The following is a 16,382-nucleotide window of genomic DNA, read 5'->3' on the forward strand; positions in this document are numbered from 1 at the left end:
TCTCCGCTTGCAGGCTGACAGGGCGATCTGCCCAGCACCCCTGAGGTACACGCAGTCACGTCTTGGGACGTTTTGGTTGTCACAGCTGACAGTGGGTGGCGGCCAGGGTGCGGCCAAGCTGCCCTCTCGCACCCGGGACGGCCCCGTGGCAAAGAACAGTCCGACCCCAACATTTAATAGCTGAGGATGAAGACCTTGTGTGAGTTCCAAGTCATGCCTGTTCTCTGCGCTCACCTTCCAAGGCTTGCTCCCAGCTCAGCTGGAGAACAGCCAACGTCCTCAGGGCGGCAGGCGAGAGGCCCGAGGGGCTCCGTGGACACCCCGCCCTCCAGCCCTCCAGCCCTCCGCTGCAGCCACACCAGCTCCTCCCTCTTCCTCGGACTCTAAGGTGACCTCACACCACAGGCCTTCCCTCTGCTTTTCCCAGACATCTAACAATCCCTCCTCCCCTCCCCACTCTGCCAGATGTCACCTCCTCCAGGAGGCCACCCTGATCTGCCTATTTAATATCTGCCATCCCCTGAACCTTCCTGCCTTCTTTCTCCCTGGCACTGGGTCTTGGTAACTTACTGATTTGTCTGTGTCTGTTGCTCTGCCTAGAACACAAACTCCACAAGGGACAGACAGGGCTGGCTTATTTACCACTGAGCGTGGAACCCAGCCCCCACCCAGCACACAGTAGTTGTTCAATGAAGGCTAGTGGATTGACCAGTGGACTCAGCCTCACATCAAGAAGGCTGAGGACTGAGGAATTGATGCTTTTGAATTGTGATGCTGGAGAAGACTCTTGAGAGTCCCTGGGACAGCAAAGAGATCAAACCAGTCAATCCTAAAGGAAATCAACCCTGAATCTTTATTGGAAGGATTGGTGCTAAAGCTGAAACTCTGATACTCTGGCCACCTAATGCAAAGAGCTGACTCATTGAAAAGACCCTGATGCTGGGAAAGATTGAGGGCAGGAGGAGAAGGGGATGACAAAGGATGAGATGGTTGGATGGCATCATTGACTCAATGGACATGAGTTTGAGTAAACTCCAGGAGATGGTGAAGGACAGGGAAGCCTGGCGTGTTGCAGTTCACGGAGTCGCAAATAGTCAGACACGACTTAGCAACTGAACAACGACCACTCAACCTCCCAAGTTTGTGATGTCTGGGCAGCGGCTGTGGACAGAAGACCTGGAAGCTGATAATTTGCCACTGGAGTGGAGACCCAGGAGGAAATCCCTGAAGCCGTGGGCTGAAATCTCCCATAACCCAGCATCCCTGGTTGCACCAAGTGACCCCCTCACCAGGGAAAGCAGCGAAGATGGAGGGGACCCCAAAGACCACTGCCAGCATTTATGGGGCACCAACTGTATGCTCCACTCTAGACTAGGCGACGTAGAGATTGTACTGCAGTGAATTCCTGGGAGCCACAGGCTGTCACTTAACCATCTCACGGTCCCCAGGGTAGGCAGGGTGAACTGGCCATCCATGTATTCAAACATTATGAAGCACCTACCGTGTACCACTGACTGTGCTGACTGCATCGACCTGCCAACAAAGATAACTCCCAGAGTGTGGATGCAGAGAAAGTCACTGCGTTTTTCTATCAGTGCTTTCAATGATGATTACTTGTTTACAGAAAGCATTCTTTTTGTAAATAAATAGACTTGGAGAATTCCCAAGTTCAAAAAATACAACCTTATCATCTTCGAATGTCAGGAGGAAGTGTAGGGGGCCTTGGGAGCCCCAAGGGGGCGCCTCTGGGATCAAGGAGCCTCCCAGGAGAGGGTGAGTCCTGAGCTCAGGCCCCGGGTCTTGTGGGCGGGGACTCAGATCGGGGAGGAGGGCCACCGCCCAGGCCTACTCCAAGGCTCCTCCTCTGGTTGTGGGTGTCCCGAGTCCACGTTCGCTGGTGGAGTTTATGAGAGCCTTTCTTCTGTAATTGGCCGTTTCTGTCTCTCCGCCGCCCCGCCCCCGCTGCCTCGTCCGCTACTCTGTCCCCAGGGCCTGGAGCGCACAGTAGGTGCTTGCAGTGAGCTGAATGGTGTCCCTCCCCCAAGTCGTTGTCCTCCGGAAGCTCAGAATGCGGCCTTATTTGGACATGGGATGTTTGCAGATGGCATTAGTCAGGGATCGTAAGATGAGATCACACTGGACTGGGGGGAACCCTAAAGTCAACAGCTGGTGTCCTTATGAGTAAAGGACACAGACGCACACAGGCCACGTGGAGAGGGAGGCAGAGACTGGAGGGCGGCGTCTTCCAGCCAGGCAACACCAGGAGCCCCGAGGGGCTGGAACAGCCGGGGAGGATTCTCTCCTGGAGCCTTCAGAGGGGACAAGGCCCTGCCGACACCTTGATTTCGGAATTCTCCAGAACTGTAGGAGGGTGAATGTCTCTCTTTTTGTTTTTGAAATATGTATTTATTTATGGCTGCGCTGGGTCTTCCTGCTGCACGCAGGCTTGCTCCGGTTGCAGGGAGCTGGGGCTGCTCTTCGTTGCCGAGTGCGGACTTCAGTAGCTGTGGCACGCGGGCCTAGTGCTTCTGAGGCACGCGCGATCTTCCTGGGTCGGGGATTGAACCTGTGTCCTCTGCACTGGCAGGTGGATTCTTATCCACGGCACCGCCGGGGAAATCAGAGAATAAATTCCTCCTGTTTCAAGCCACCAGGTTTGTAGCAGTCTGTTAGGGCAGCCACAGAGAAGACACACAGATTCCTCAGTGCATGCAGGTTCCTCGCATGGATGATCACGTGGACAGAGGAAGGAGCCAGGAGCCGCTCAGCTTCAGCAGGTGGTCTGGGCCAGTCGTGTATGGCCCCGAGACTCTGTGACTGGGTTTGCAGTCTGGGGTGCCTGCTTGGATTCTGGGGGCAGGGGGTGCTGGAAGTGGGTCTAGTCAGTGCGGGGGTGGGTGTGAGGAGCTGTTGAAGTTGGTCAGCTGAGCTGACAAGGAAATCAGGTTCTTCAGGAGTCACCCCCTCCCAGCCCCTGAAACTCATGTCCACTCCCCGCTTGGATGCCTGGGACTGAGGTTCTGGGGATCTCACCCCCCACGACTCGGGTGCCTTTCAGATACGCTGCAGCCAGCGCTCCTTCCCACATCCTGGACAGTCCATGGTGTGTCCACCCACGAGACTCGTGGCACCTTCCATTAGAGCCCAGAGCCCAGGACGCAGGAAAGGCAGTTCCCCACTGGTCTGCCCTTAGACCCTCTCGCTGTGGCCTCCGGGGTGGGGAGATGGCAGGATGCAAGGGAAGAGCCTAGAACCTGACTCTGTGTTGAGTGATGGGATGGGTGAGTGGCTGTCCCGCCCTGGGCCTCAGTTTCCCCACCTGTAGCTGGGGGAGCACGGTCAGCTTCTCAGAAACAGCCGTGGACAGTGGATGAGATGAGGTCCGCCTGGGCGGCCAGGGCGCCTGCCCCTGGGTGTCCGCTAAGAGGAGGGGGCCTGTGGTCCGGCTCTCCCGGAACGTGACTGTCCCTCTGATCCTTTCAGAGCCCAGCCCCCTGCCCCATGGGCCTGTCCAGGGACCCCACAAGGCCACCCCACCCCTCAGGAGCTCCATATCTCCAAAAGGACCAAGGCTTGGATTTCATGCCCACAAAATGCCTGAAATCAAAGCAGAGCTCACAACATGGAAGGTTTTGAAGTTGGCTCAGGACAGGGGGCATGAAATTCCCAGGGATTTGGCCCTTCTCTTGGGATCTACCATAAAGCAGGGTCTAGGGCCCGGGCAGAAGGGTGGTGGCTGGGCACCAAGGGGCACCTGACATTTTAGCAGCGATCTGAATTCCAACGATGGCTTAGTCATCCCACGTTTTGGAGAAGACAGCTGGGAAAACCCAGCTGAAAAGATCCCTTGGCTTGATGTTCGAGGCAGTGAGGGACCCCGTGGTGGAAGTGAGGTTCCGAAGTGACAGTTCTGACCCCTGCTCTGACAACTTACTGTGTGACACTGGACAAGCTGCTTAACCTCTCTGAACCTCAATGTCTTCATCTGCCAAATAAGGGATGAAAACCGATCCCTCCCTCAACCGGTGGGGCGACGGAGACCCCAGGGGCTTTACGTGACGCGCGGCCCAGCCCCTGGGGCGTGTTATTATTGTTTTTCCTAGTGACACAAACATTCACGTCTCCGGACTTCAGGATCTGTTGAGCCAGCCCGGTCACAGATATGATCTCACCGAATCTTCCGCCCCTTGGAGGTGTGCTCCCTCGGCCACAGCTGCCGCTCAGAGAGGTAAGGACACTTGCCTGGGGGCACACAGCTGGTGCGATGTGATATAAACCCCAGTCCTGGCTGCAGAGCCCGTACTCTCAACCATTTCTCTCTGGGAAACAGGACAAGCTGAAGGAAAGAGAGACACCGCCACCCAGCACGTCCACACAGGCTAGAGCAGAGTTTCTTTGAGCTGGTTACCCCGGACGCTGTGGCCTGGCTCACTGTCTGGGGTGGGGGAGGGCTGTCCTGGCCACAGTAGGATGGTAGGATGGCTTCTACCCGTCAGATGCCAGTCACACCCGCTCCCCCGCCAGCTGTGACAATCCTAATGTGTCCAGATGTTGCCAAGGGTCCAGGGACGGGGTCACCCTGGTCTGAGAACTGGCTGGAGTGTGTTAAAATACTGGTGTGTTTCCTTCTGGATTTTTTCCCCTACATTCACACACACACACACACACACACACACACACACACACACACACGGCATTCTTGGCTGCTCCTCAGATTCCAGGACCCCTGCACTCATCTCGAGGGCCCCCCGCCCCCCGGGGTCAGGACTGTAGCAGCTGCAACTGATTTGCGGCCCGGCCACGGAGCAGAGCATCCTGAGGTGCTCAGACCCCCATTCGAGCCCCGGCAGCCATCCGTGTATCTCGGGTCACTGACACCTCTCTCTGAGCCCCGGGATGCGGCCCACGCCCTCCTTCTGCACCAGGACTGGGCTGGCCTCCGGGAACTCAGGCTGTCCCCGGCATCTGGTCAGGGCCACGGCTTTGTGACTCATCTGAACAGAGCTGTGGTAGGTGCAGAGACCCCCACACATGGCCCTTGCAGATTCAGTCCGGCCTGGTGGGTTGGAGTCTGCCTCCCTGGGCCTGCCTCACCCCAGCTCCCTGCTCTGCTGGGACTGAGGGTCTCATGGCTGTAATTTCGCAGGAAGCACAGGCCTTGGGTATAAATGTCCCAGGACATCAGCCTGCTGGGCTTGGGCTGGAAGTGAGGAGGGAGGGGTAAGAGCACCCCCTGGGGCCGGGTTTGTGGTGGGGTTGGTGGGGGAACTCAGGGCTCTGAGTCATGGCCCGTGGTCAGGCTGGGGGCACCGAGGCTCCCGGGCCAGCAACCTGCCTGAGGTCACCCAGCATCGCTAGCCTCTCCCGCCACGTCGGGGGCCTTCTGGAAGGATGTGGGGAGTGGGGACACGGGAGCTGCAGCAGCTCGTGGACCCCCTCAGACAATCACTTAGACCTCAACTTCTTCTTCCATAAAACGGTAAGATAAGGTGTCCTTGCCTCGTAGGGCTGGGGGAGGCATTCCCATAAATGTGCCCAGCATGCAGAAAACTCGAATCAAATCTTGACTGTTACTCTTTTGTTTTTAATTAAAAAAAAAAAAAAGATTTATCTGTTTATTTTTGGCCATGCGGGTCTTCACTGCTGCGTGGGCCTTTCTCCAGTCGTGGTGAGTGGCGGGGCTGCCCCTTGCTGTGGAGCTCAGCGGCTGTGGTCCAGGGCTCCAAAGCACGGCTCCACAGTTATGGCACACGGGCCGGGTTGCCCTCCGCCTGTGGGATCTTGGATCGGGGATTGAACCTGCATCTCTTGTGTCGGCAGGTGGATTCTTTACCACTGAGTTGTGTCTATTATCCTTAATCCCCAGGCCACCTCTCTTTTTCCTGCCCGGGGGGCACAGAGGGAAAACTCTGGACCCTGACCCTGCCGGGTTCAGGTCCCAGCTCTTGTGTCTCACCCCAAGCTAGCGACTTAATCTCCCGGAGCCTCAGTGTCCCCATCTGTCAAATGGGGGCCCCAACCACACGGGAGGATGGGTGGGAAGGACGTGAGCTTGGGGGTGTGCGCTCAGGCCCTGTGAGTTATTCAGTCCATGCCGAGTCACTGGACCTGGCCAGCAGGTCGAGCAGCCAATCCTCTCCGTCGGGAGGGCCGGAGGCAGGCAGTTAGGGCAGTGTGACGGGTTCGAGGCCACGCTGGTCAGAGCTGAATCTCACTGAGTGGCTCAGAGCTGCGTGATCTGGGGCCAGTCCCTCGGGCCCTCTGGGCCTCAGGTTTATCCTGTTACCATCAGAAGACCCCGGGGCCGTGCAGCGGAGGGCTGAGTGAAACACGGGGTCTAGTCCTGGGTCTGCTCTGAGCCTCACACGAGGCTGTGCCCCCCGAGAGGCAAAGGGTGTCCTTGCCCAGGTGGGCTCCACATGCAGGACAGGGACCTCATCCTGCTTTGAAAGCTGCGGACGGGCTGCAGAGACTTCCCCGTCTCCGTCTGTCCATGCTGACACCCCTCCGCCCCTGCCCGCCCCAGGGAGCTTAGACGCAGGCCTTAGACTCCACTTCAGGGCCCCCCACCCCTGGCTGTCCCGAGGCAGCTCTCTGCTCATCTCTGGACCTGCCAGCCTCCTCCATCCCTCCGTCTGAGGGTCTCGGACGGACCACGGCCTAACGCTCACACCCACCCCTGGACGCCCCCCACCAACCTGGCTGCTCCTGAGCCTTCCCCGGGGGCAGGAAAAGGCCATTTCCTGGCCTCGGACCAGGCCTGGGGGCCTCCTGGGTCCTCCCCTCCCAAACCCCACATCCACCCCTGGAGCAAGCCCCGCGGGCCCCGTTGTCTGAACCTTCATCTCAGTGAATCTAAAAGGGGAGGAAAAAGATCCGAGAGGTGGACAATGGGAAAAAGCGCACATCCCCCTGATCAGTGACACGCTGTCCGCGCCTGCCCGCTTCTTGCTTGCTCTCCGCGGAGCACCTGGGTGGGGGGTCTCCTCCTCTCCTCACCACCTCCCCAACGGGGGTCTGCTTCCATCTCCTCTCCAGTGCCCTGTTCCACCCTTGTCCCCGAGGCCTTCAGGGACTTCATGAACATCTGGGCCCACCCGTTCCTTCTCCACACGGCTTCTGCCTGCCTCGGGGGAAGGGGACTCTCGCCGCGGCCCTGCGCGCTCCTTGCCTTTTCCCCTGGAGCTCAAACCCCCCTCCTCCCCCTCACCCACTCTCTTCCAGCCACACTGGACTCCTGGCGGTTTCTCCAATCAATAAAGCGAGCTCCAGCCTCAGGGTCTTTGCATCGGCTGTTTCCTCCACCAGAAAGACTCTTCTCCCAGGTGCCTACAAGACTTACTCCCGTACCTTTTTCAGGCCTGTATTCAAATGACACCTTCTTGAATTTCAGGCCTTCCCTGACTGACTCCTATCACCAGCACCCCCTCTTCTTCTTTCGTGTCCTTCATAGAATTTATCACCAGCCCATATTCTACATAATTGAATTTTCCCTTGTTTATTGTTCCACCTTAACCGCATGCAGAAGGTCAGTTTCATGAGGGCAGGTGTTTCTGCCTAGTTTATTCCCTGCTGTGGCCCCCGGGCCCAGGGCAGTGCCTGGCACATGGTGCAGTGCTGAGCTGAGTTGCTCGGTCATGTCTGACTCTGTGTGACCCCATGGACCCCGCCAGGCTCCTCCGTCCATGGGGGTTTACAGACAAGACTACTGAAGTGGGTTGCCATTCCCTTCTCCAGGGGCTCTTCCCAGCGCAGGGCTCAGCCTCACATCTCTTAGGGCTCCTGCATTGGCAGGCGGGTTTTTTGTTTTTTTTAACCTCTAGAGCCACCTGGGAAGGCCAGCTGACACTCGGCATGTGTGAAAAGTGCAAATCGCTCCGTCGTGCCCGGCTCTTGGCCACCCCAGGGACCATACAGTCCATGGGATTCTCCAGGCCGGAACACTGGAGTGGGGAGCCTTTCCCTTCTCCAGGGGACCGACCCAACCCAGGGATGGAACCCAGGTCTCCCGCATCGCAGGCAGGTTCTTTACCAGCTGAGCCGCCAGGGAAGCCCAACACTGAGCAGGTGCTCATTACACACTTGCTGAATGAATGAACCTGAAGAGAGGACGCTGACATGTCCCCGGGTTACCTGGGAACTCCAGGGAGCCCTATGGTTCGCAGGCGCCCCGTGACTCTCGTGTGCCCTGTTCCCCGGAATCCACAGCTGGGGAGGCGTGTCCTCAGCGGGGGCTTGTGGGCAAGGGGTAGCCGAGGGTCCTGAGATTCCCAGAGCTGGGTGCTTTTCAGGGGCAGGGTGAGCGGGGGAGACGTGGGGGCTCCTGGGTCTGGCTTCAGGCCTCTGACCACAGTGTCAAGTTTGTGGAGTGAGAGGGTCAGGAAGCCGCAGTGAGAACAGCGCGGCCGGAAGTGGCCGGCCCTGTCTTCTGGACTGAATTATCTGGGAAGAAAAATAATCGCATTCCCAAGAACCCACGGCCTGGGCGCCGGGAGGCAGCGCGGGAGCTGAGGGCAGGGGCAGAGCAGGTCTGGGTAGGTGGGCCCTGCCCGAGGCTCAGAAGGTCGAATTGTCAGCTCAGGGCAGCCCGAGGGGACAGGGTGCGGACTGGGGCTGGTGCAGAGGCCCCCAGACTGTGCGTGGCCGGGGCGTGGCCGGGACGTGGCAGTAGGGTACGGCCTGTCGGGAGGGGAGACCTCTGCTCTAGGCTGGGGTGACCCTCGAGGTGGCCCCTCCTGCCCCTGGAGCTGGCTGAGCCTCACCTCGTGCCCGGCCGTGTTCATTCCATCCCCCAGGCCCTGGTGGGGGCAACTGGCCAACACAGGGGACCGCTATGCTACAAGCCACGGATGACAGCCCTCCTTGGGAAGGTCCCAAGGCCCAGGCCCGGGGCGATGATGGTGATTGGTAGTCACAGCATAATAACAGCCCACACTGTGGTTCAGCCACTTTCTTGCGCTGTCCCGCTTAACCCTCACATCACCTCATGAGGTGAGCATGCTCACTCTTCCTGCCACAGCGGTCCTCAAGGGCCTGGGGGGCTGCCTCCATCCCACTGCTCACCCCTACCACCAGTACCCTCGCATACTCGGATCCAGCCTCACCGACTTCCTTGCTGCTCCTCGGTCCCACCAAGCTCACGCCTGCCTCAGGACCTTTGCACCTGCTGTTCCCGCTACCCACTCTTTCTCCGATGAGCACTCAGCTCAGATGTCATTCCTTAGAGGTCGTCTCGACCACCCATGTAAAGCAGTTCCCACCCTTCCTCCTTTCTACCACGTCAGCTCACTGTACTGTTCTTTTTTTTCTAAAAAGATTGTTTATTTTTGGCTGCGTTGGGTCTTGGCTGCTGTGTCCAGGCTTTCTCTAATTGCAGCAAGCAGAGGCTGCTCTCTAGTTGCGGGGCACAGGCTGCTCACTGGGGTGGCTTCTCTCGTGGCGGAGCACAAGCTCTGGCGCCTGGGCTTAACTGCCCCATGGCATGTGGGCTCCTCCCACACCAGGGATCCAACCCGTGTCCCCTGCATTGGCAGGTGGATTCTCAACCACTGGCCCACCAGGGGATTCCCTCACAGTCCTGTTCTTATTGCCCTGATTGTGAACTTATCTTGTTGATTCATCATTTCTTTACTCTCTGTCTCCCATAGCTGGAATGACAGCAGAGACTTTTCTGTCCATTTCTGCATTCCCCGTGCCTGGCACAAAGGAGACCTTCGAAGACTTTCATGTAGCTGTCAGATGAGCAAGACAGACAGATAGATAGACAGACAGACAGATGTCCATTCTCTGTGTGCTGCTCATGACTGGATGGCTGAAAGACCGCATTTCGTCTAGGCTGGACCCCAGCCCAGGGCAAAGGTGGGATGGGGGCTACAGAAGTGTAGCCCCCAGATCACTGTCTTTCTCTGGGGACAGGCCTGATGTTCCCAGAACCTCCTGCCAAAACTCGACCCAGGGAAGTCAGATACCAGCTCATTTCCCTCCCCACCCCCCACTCCTGGACCAGCCACGTGGACTCTGGACAGTTTCTAGGCCGCAGAAAAGGGGGCTCAAGCCAGATTGGGAAAGGACATCTGGGACTGCACAGGGTCTCTCCAGCCAGAGATGGCCCTGGACAATTCCCAGCCAGGCTGAATATGAGGCTGGAGTGTGGGGAGACGCTGAAACCAGGGCAGAAGCAGCTGGATTCGGGTGAATCCTGGGTCTGCTCATCCACTCACTCATCAAGCGTTGCCCGCCCCGGTGCCCAGCCCGGGGCGTGGTGCAGCACACCCATGTGCCCACTGATCCATCGGTGCAGAGTGTCTGCTATGTGCTAGGCACCGAGAACGCTTCCCTGACTACGTGACATGCCTCTTCCCACCCCAGGGCCCTTGCTCTGTGCGTCTCTTCACTCAGACCTGTCCACCCTGCCGAGTTCTGGGCATGGAACTTCTTCCACACATTTGAAGAAGTTACCTCCGCAGAAAGGCCCTCCCTGCCCAGGGTGGCCTTCCCATCTTGTTCTCTTCCTGGGGTGTTTCAGGTATGCGCTTAATACTTTGAAACGACTTTGTAAATTCACCCCGTCTGTTTTGTCTCAATTCCACCCTCAGCTCCAAAGGCGGCGGAGTTTAATTTGCTTCGTCCTCTGCTGTGACTCCCGTATAGAGAAAGAGCTCAATCAATGTTTGTTGAACAAATGAATGCACAAACCAATGAGGAAAGCTCAGGGATAGTGTTTGGCTCCTAACCCAGGGGGAGGCGGTGACCTGTAATCTGAGGCCTGGGGGAGGGGGAGAGGGTGGGCTGGTGAAGACAGGAGGAGACATGGTTTTGTCTCAAAATGCCTTTCTCCAAGGGAGAGTTAAAAGGTAGCTCAGAGGTGGTAAGGTGATTAAAATGTTAAAAGCCTTTAATCCATTGACACCATGAAAGCTGAGATATTTTACTAAATCTTGATGTCTGGCTTCTTTCTCAAAAGACGGAAAGATATGGCCATCCTGAGCTCTCATTCCAGAGGCAAGAAGGTCAATTTCCCAGCTTGTAACGTCAGCCCCTTGAAGCCTTTGAGTTTGTGACCCCTGAAGCCAGAGGCTGCCTTGGCATCGCTGCAGGACCCCACCGCGAACACCCGGGCTGGGCGACCTTGGGCACGCCTTCTGGGCCCTAGGTTCGTCCTCAGTAACAGTGGGCTGGTAGCGCAGGTGCGCTGGTCCTCCAGGTGTGGGGCTGGGGGTGAATGTGCGCCAAATGCACACGCCCAGATGCCTGCGAGGCCGCTGAGAAGTGGTCCTTCCTGCCCCGCCCTCCAGGCCGCCGTCTGCAGCGCGCGAGCGCCCTCTGCTGGCCCAGAGCGGGGGCGCGGCCCTGAGCCCCAACCTGGAGCCCTGGGGCCTGCAGACCTGGAGAGTTTTGTCTCTGGGGCAACAGGGTGATTTCACAGTGGCTTAAAGGGCTTGTCGTGTGCCGAGGACCGTGAACATCTCACGGCACGTAAAACGTTACGTAATGCTCAGCACAGTCCCACGAGGAGGATATAGAGAGGCCAAGGGCTCTGCCCAGAGCCACACAGCCATGGGTGGCCTGCTTCTGTGCTGAGACTCCAGGTTGTGTGCTGAGATCTGCGGACAGAGAGCTGACACGCAGGCCTCTCCTCCGCTCACCCACCCGTGTCTTCACCAGCTTTACCTGGAGCCGGCAGACTCCTCACTGGGCCGGTCCCTCTGTTCGCCCGCCCAGTTAGCCCACAGCCCCTCCGTCACTCTGCGAGTTCTCGGCGGAGCCGCCGGGACCCGGCCCTCATCACTGCCCTGGGCCTGGAGAGGAAGGCGAGGCCCCGCTCTGGAGAAGGATTCCTGAGCTCGCGGAAACCTCAGGGTGTCCTGGGGACCGCTTTCGGCGCTGGAGGCAGAGATGGGGATGAGCCAGCCAGGTGAGCACCCACCTGCATGATGCGTTTCCAGAGAGGGAAGGAGGAGTCAGTAACCCAGTAAGTCATCGTGTTAGGCGTGAATACTTGCCGGGAACAGAACAGCATCGGCTAATGAGGACAGCCAGCCCGGAGTGGCTGATCTGGAGGGGCCCGGGCTCTCTCCGGGGCGCGTTCCGTGCTGCTTGTGGTGGGAGCCCGCCCCATGGAGACGAGGAAGCGAGTCCGAGGCCAGGGCACCAGACGGGCATGAGGTGGCCGCGTTTCGCCTGGGGATGATGGGCGGAGAGCCCAGGGAGGTGGCACTTGGGGCAGGGGGGTGGGGACATGAGAACTGGCTTGGGGAAGCAAGAGGTTTCTGAAGTGGCAACCTGGGGGCCGGCGGGCTGGCGCACGGTCTACGCGTCTTGAAGCCCCCGGGCGCGGTGGGTCAGAGCACGGAACGCAGGCCGGCGTCACCCAGCCCGGCCCCGTGCGGTGTCCGGAAGCCACCGGGCCGGCCACCTGCCTGTCTTCCATCCCACTCGACCCTGAGGCGGACAGGCCTCGAGGAGGGACGGAAAACGTGCCCCGCGGACCACCGGGAAGGGTTTCTGATCCGAGCTCCTTGCATCACAAGGGCCCGCGGTGGCTGATGAGGACGGCCACCCATCGATCGGCTGCCCCCGCCACCAAGCCACACAAGAGCCATCTGTTTATGCTTCAGATGACCGTCTCAGACGGCGAGGATGCCTGTGTGTGAGGCACTCTCACAAATCGGGAGGGAAAAGGAACAAAGATGACGTAATTGAGAGGGATAAAAGGGCCTCTCAGCTTGAGAAAAGGTACTCAGCGTCACACATGAGGAAATGCACCGGAAGCCATGAAATAGCACGATTCGCCCAAGGATGGGTGGGCAAGGACGTCTGAGCACAGATAGAGGGAAGGGAATGGAAGGAACCATCCTGCGCTGTTGGTGGGAAGGCGAGTTTGGTACTTCTTCGTTTGGAGGCAGTTTGAAAATGACAAGGTTAAAACTGTCCATGTCCTTGGCCGGAGAAGTCTGGTCCTAGGCATCCCCTCGGCGGGGCGCACTCACCGCTGCGCTGAGGCTGCTGGGCCGGGCGGAACGGCGGGGATGACCTCAGGTCTCCAGTGAGGCCCTGGTCCTGGGGTGGCACGCGGCGTACTGGGCGCTCAGCAGCTGTCCAGGGGCCTTGAAAGGCCCTGCTGGTGAAAGACGTGTCTGGGGAAGAGTGGGGTGGAGGCCACATGCCCAGTTATGCTAACCGGGAAAAAAATAAAGCAAACACAGGGAGGGAGATGGGGAGTGGGTCACGGCTTGCGTATGCATGCTTGACCTCAGAAGGACGAGCCGTGCTCCGGGCCTCGCCTTGAGGGGCTGGGTCGGGAGCCAGAGGGAACCTCACCTTCCGTGCTGTTTGAAGCACTGTCTAGGTTCCTGTATAGTCTGTCTTTGGTGAAAATAAAAACGGGGTCTCCAGCCCAGATTTGTCATCACTAGTGTAAGGGGCAGGGTAATTTTTTAGCAAGGGAGCTGGTGTGGTCTCTGTCCTTCACTGCTGGGGTGGCCGCCACCTCTGTGCTTATCACCTCGGATACGGTACGCTGTGCCTCTTGTGCCAAGTCGCTTCAGCTGTTTCCGACTCTGCGACCTGTGGACTTAGCCCGCCAGGCTCCTCTGTCCGAGGGATTCTCCAGGCAAGAACACTGGCGTGGCTTGCCATGCCCTCCTCCAGGCGATCGTCCCGACCCAGGGATCAAACCCAAGTCTCCAGCGTCTCCTGCCTTGGCAAGTGGGTTCTTTACCACTAGCACCACCTGGGAAGTTCCAAGTACGTACTTTGGGTGGGCACTGAACCTGCGTCTCCCTTGTGGGAGGCAAGAGTTCTACCACTGAGCCGTCAATGCCTTGCAGACAAGACACGCTACTCCTCGTCAAACCTAAAATGTTCACTTTTTAACATCATAACATTTTGGGAACTGGGACATTCCTTAAATCAGTGGCATCGCGCCTTTATAATTGGCAGCATTTTTTTCTTGGTAGTGCATAAAATAATGGTGCATCTCACAAAGGACAGGATCTCAGACTCAATGAAATGTGGGTCTGTTTCCTGGGGACCCTGCGGCCACCCTGTTACTCGGCACCTTCCACCTGGGCCACAGGGGTCCTGCCCACGCTCTGAGGACCCATCACATGCCCCTGGGTAGGGGGCAGGCCTCCCAGGGGCCAAAGGCCACCAAGATGACAATCTGGGGAGAAGAAGGTACAGCTGTTGATGGAGCTTTATGTCCCGAGGCCTCAACTGCGGCCAGTGAGCTGCGATGGTGCTCCTGTTCTACGCAGGAATGAAAAAAATGTGTCTGACACACTAATGTTGGGAGATCTTGCATAAAAATCTGTATCAGAAAGATTACATCTAAAATTAATATAATACTGTAAATCAACTATACTTAAAAAAAAATCTGGCATTCACCGAGCCCACATTCCCAGCCCGCAGACCCACACCAGAGCCCCCCAGACGTGGCCAGCGCCTTCCAGTGCCTGCGAGGCTGGCGCTGCGTGCTAAGTCCTCCCCTCTTGCAAGGCTGCCTGAAGCCACTGTGCCGGCAGCAGGTAACTTCATGGAGCCCCCAGGAGGAGGCCTTTGGGGGTACATCCAGTTGTCACCCCCATAGCCCAGAGCCACGTGCGGCCCACAGAGCCCACCCTAGCATCTTCCTCCTCTCAAATGGAAAGCAGAGATGCTCTCACAAGCTGCCCTTCCTCAGAACATTCTCTGCTCGAATCCTTGACGTCAAGACTGAGTCCTTCGCAGGGTTCTGTGGAGCAGGTGCAGGCCAGGGAAGGGCCGAGGACCGAGTGTCCACTTGGCCACGCGGGTGAGGGGGTGGGAAGGGCAAGAGGCCAGCGGGGACTGGCTGGCCGCCAGCCAGAGGGGCGGACCCTCGGCAGGGCCGGGGCTGACCCGACACCACTCTTGCCGCTGCTCCACAGCCGGACACAGCTGGGCGCCGGTGCCCCCACCCACCCCCACCCAGGGGCCCCAGAGTGATCTCAGCAGAGCAGCAGCTCAAGGGCGCTGCCCTGCCCACAAGGCCATGGGTCGGGGCCCGCTAAAGAAGTGCTCTCTGCACCTCGAAAGAGCACTTCCTCTCTGCCCTACGTGTAGGCCTTAAGCTTGAGACCACCTGTGAATGCACCGGTCAAGACGAGGAGCAAATCGCACGACTGTGGGACGTAACCACAGACCAAAGACTGGAGGTTGTCACAGGAGGTCCCAGGTGAGTCCCGAAGTTCTAGGCCCAGTTCCCCGTAGCCACCAAGGTACCAGGTGCGGAGTCTCCGCTTTCCTGCCTGGAGGTCACCGCACTTATAGACTTGGCCCTGAATCTGCTTCGGGGTGTCCCAGCAGCGTTCTGAAGCAGTTTCAGAAGCTCCCCTCCTCTCCCCCTTGTGAGCTGACTGAGGGTGAGGAGCCCACAGACGTCCCTGGCCCGGCCCCCTTTCAGGGGAGCTTGAGGCAGCAGCTCACTCCAGAGGACGGACCCATGAGGACCTTCAGCAAAAAGTCTGGCAGCCTTTTCTGGAAGGTGGCCTGCTGTGAACCCAACTTCCTCCAAGCAGTCAGCCTGTGACGTCTGCTCTGGTCCCAAGAACGACCTGGCTCCTGGCACAGACACCTGGGTGGTGCCTGCTGGTGGTCGGGACCACGGCAGGGAGTGCAAATCCCGAGTCAAGACGGCCAGGGACACGTCCTCACCCCTCACACAGTAGACGGCAGACACACTGTCCATCCATGCAAAATTCTTGTTTCAAATGCTAGAAACACATGGGAAAATTGGGTTCTTCTTTTCCAGCCAACAGACAACTAAATCCAGCTACTAAGTACTAATAACTGTTACTAGCGGAGACTTAATAGCTTGAGTGTCACACAGCAACATTTTAAATCTAAAGGAAGATCCCACCCCTCTTTTGCTTGTTTTTTAAGACAGGGGTTGGCAAACTATGGTCCATGGGCCAGATCCGGTCCACTGCCCAGTTCTGTTTGGCCCCTCAAAAGAGGAACGATCTCTACAGAGGAACATCTGCAATTGATCTGGTAACAGGGAATATTAAGTTTGAATCCCAAGTACATGTTATTCCCCTAAAAAATCATTCCATTCTTCTCAGTGTATCTGTTAACATTACAAAGAACTGTACTCAATGATGATGTTTTCAATTTCATCCAAAAATTGTGGAAATTTTGTTTTCTCGTTCAATAAACACACATAATTTCTTTGATTTTGCCTCTTGGCCAATAAAGCTTAACTAGTTGGGAATTCTCTGGCCGTCAAGTGGTTAGGACTCTGCTGTCACTGCTGAGGGTCTGGGTGCAATCGAAGATCTCTCACAAGCCAAAAGGAAAAAAAAAGCCTAAATGTTTACTAACTTGGACCCACTGCAGAAAAAGTTCCCCGACCCCTGCTT

The 16,382-nt window shown here is 57.7% G+C and overlaps 1 long non-coding RNA gene across 8 annotated transcripts; it reads left to right on the forward strand.

Moving 5' to 3' along the window:
* Positions 1-1,045: 1,045 nt before the first annotated feature.
* On the forward strand, positions 1,046-16,370 carry LOC122448814. 8 transcript variants are annotated; one of them, XR_006271770.1, is made up of 5 exons: positions 1,050-4,228; positions 7,225-7,325; positions 10,369-10,525; positions 10,964-15,196; positions 15,904-16,370. It is a non-coding gene; the product is annotated as an uncharacterized LOC122448814 (long non-coding RNA). The 8 variants fall into 8 exon arrangements; XR_006271774.1 differs by lacking the exon at positions 15,904-16,370 and having other exon boundaries at positions 1,051-2,777; positions 4,135-4,228; positions 10,964-13,395; XR_006271766.1 differs by lacking the exon at positions 15,904-16,370 and having other exon boundaries at positions 1,052-4,228; positions 10,964-11,914; positions 12,531-13,395.
* Positions 16,371-16,382: the final 12 nt, after the last annotated feature.

This window comes from Cervus canadensis, chromosome 10 (assembly GCF_019320065.1).
Source record: "Cervus canadensis isolate Bull #8, Minnesota chromosome 10, ASM1932006v1, whole genome shotgun sequence".
Lineage (NCBI taxonomy): Eukaryota > Metazoa > Chordata > Mammalia > Artiodactyla > Cervidae > Cervus > Cervus canadensis.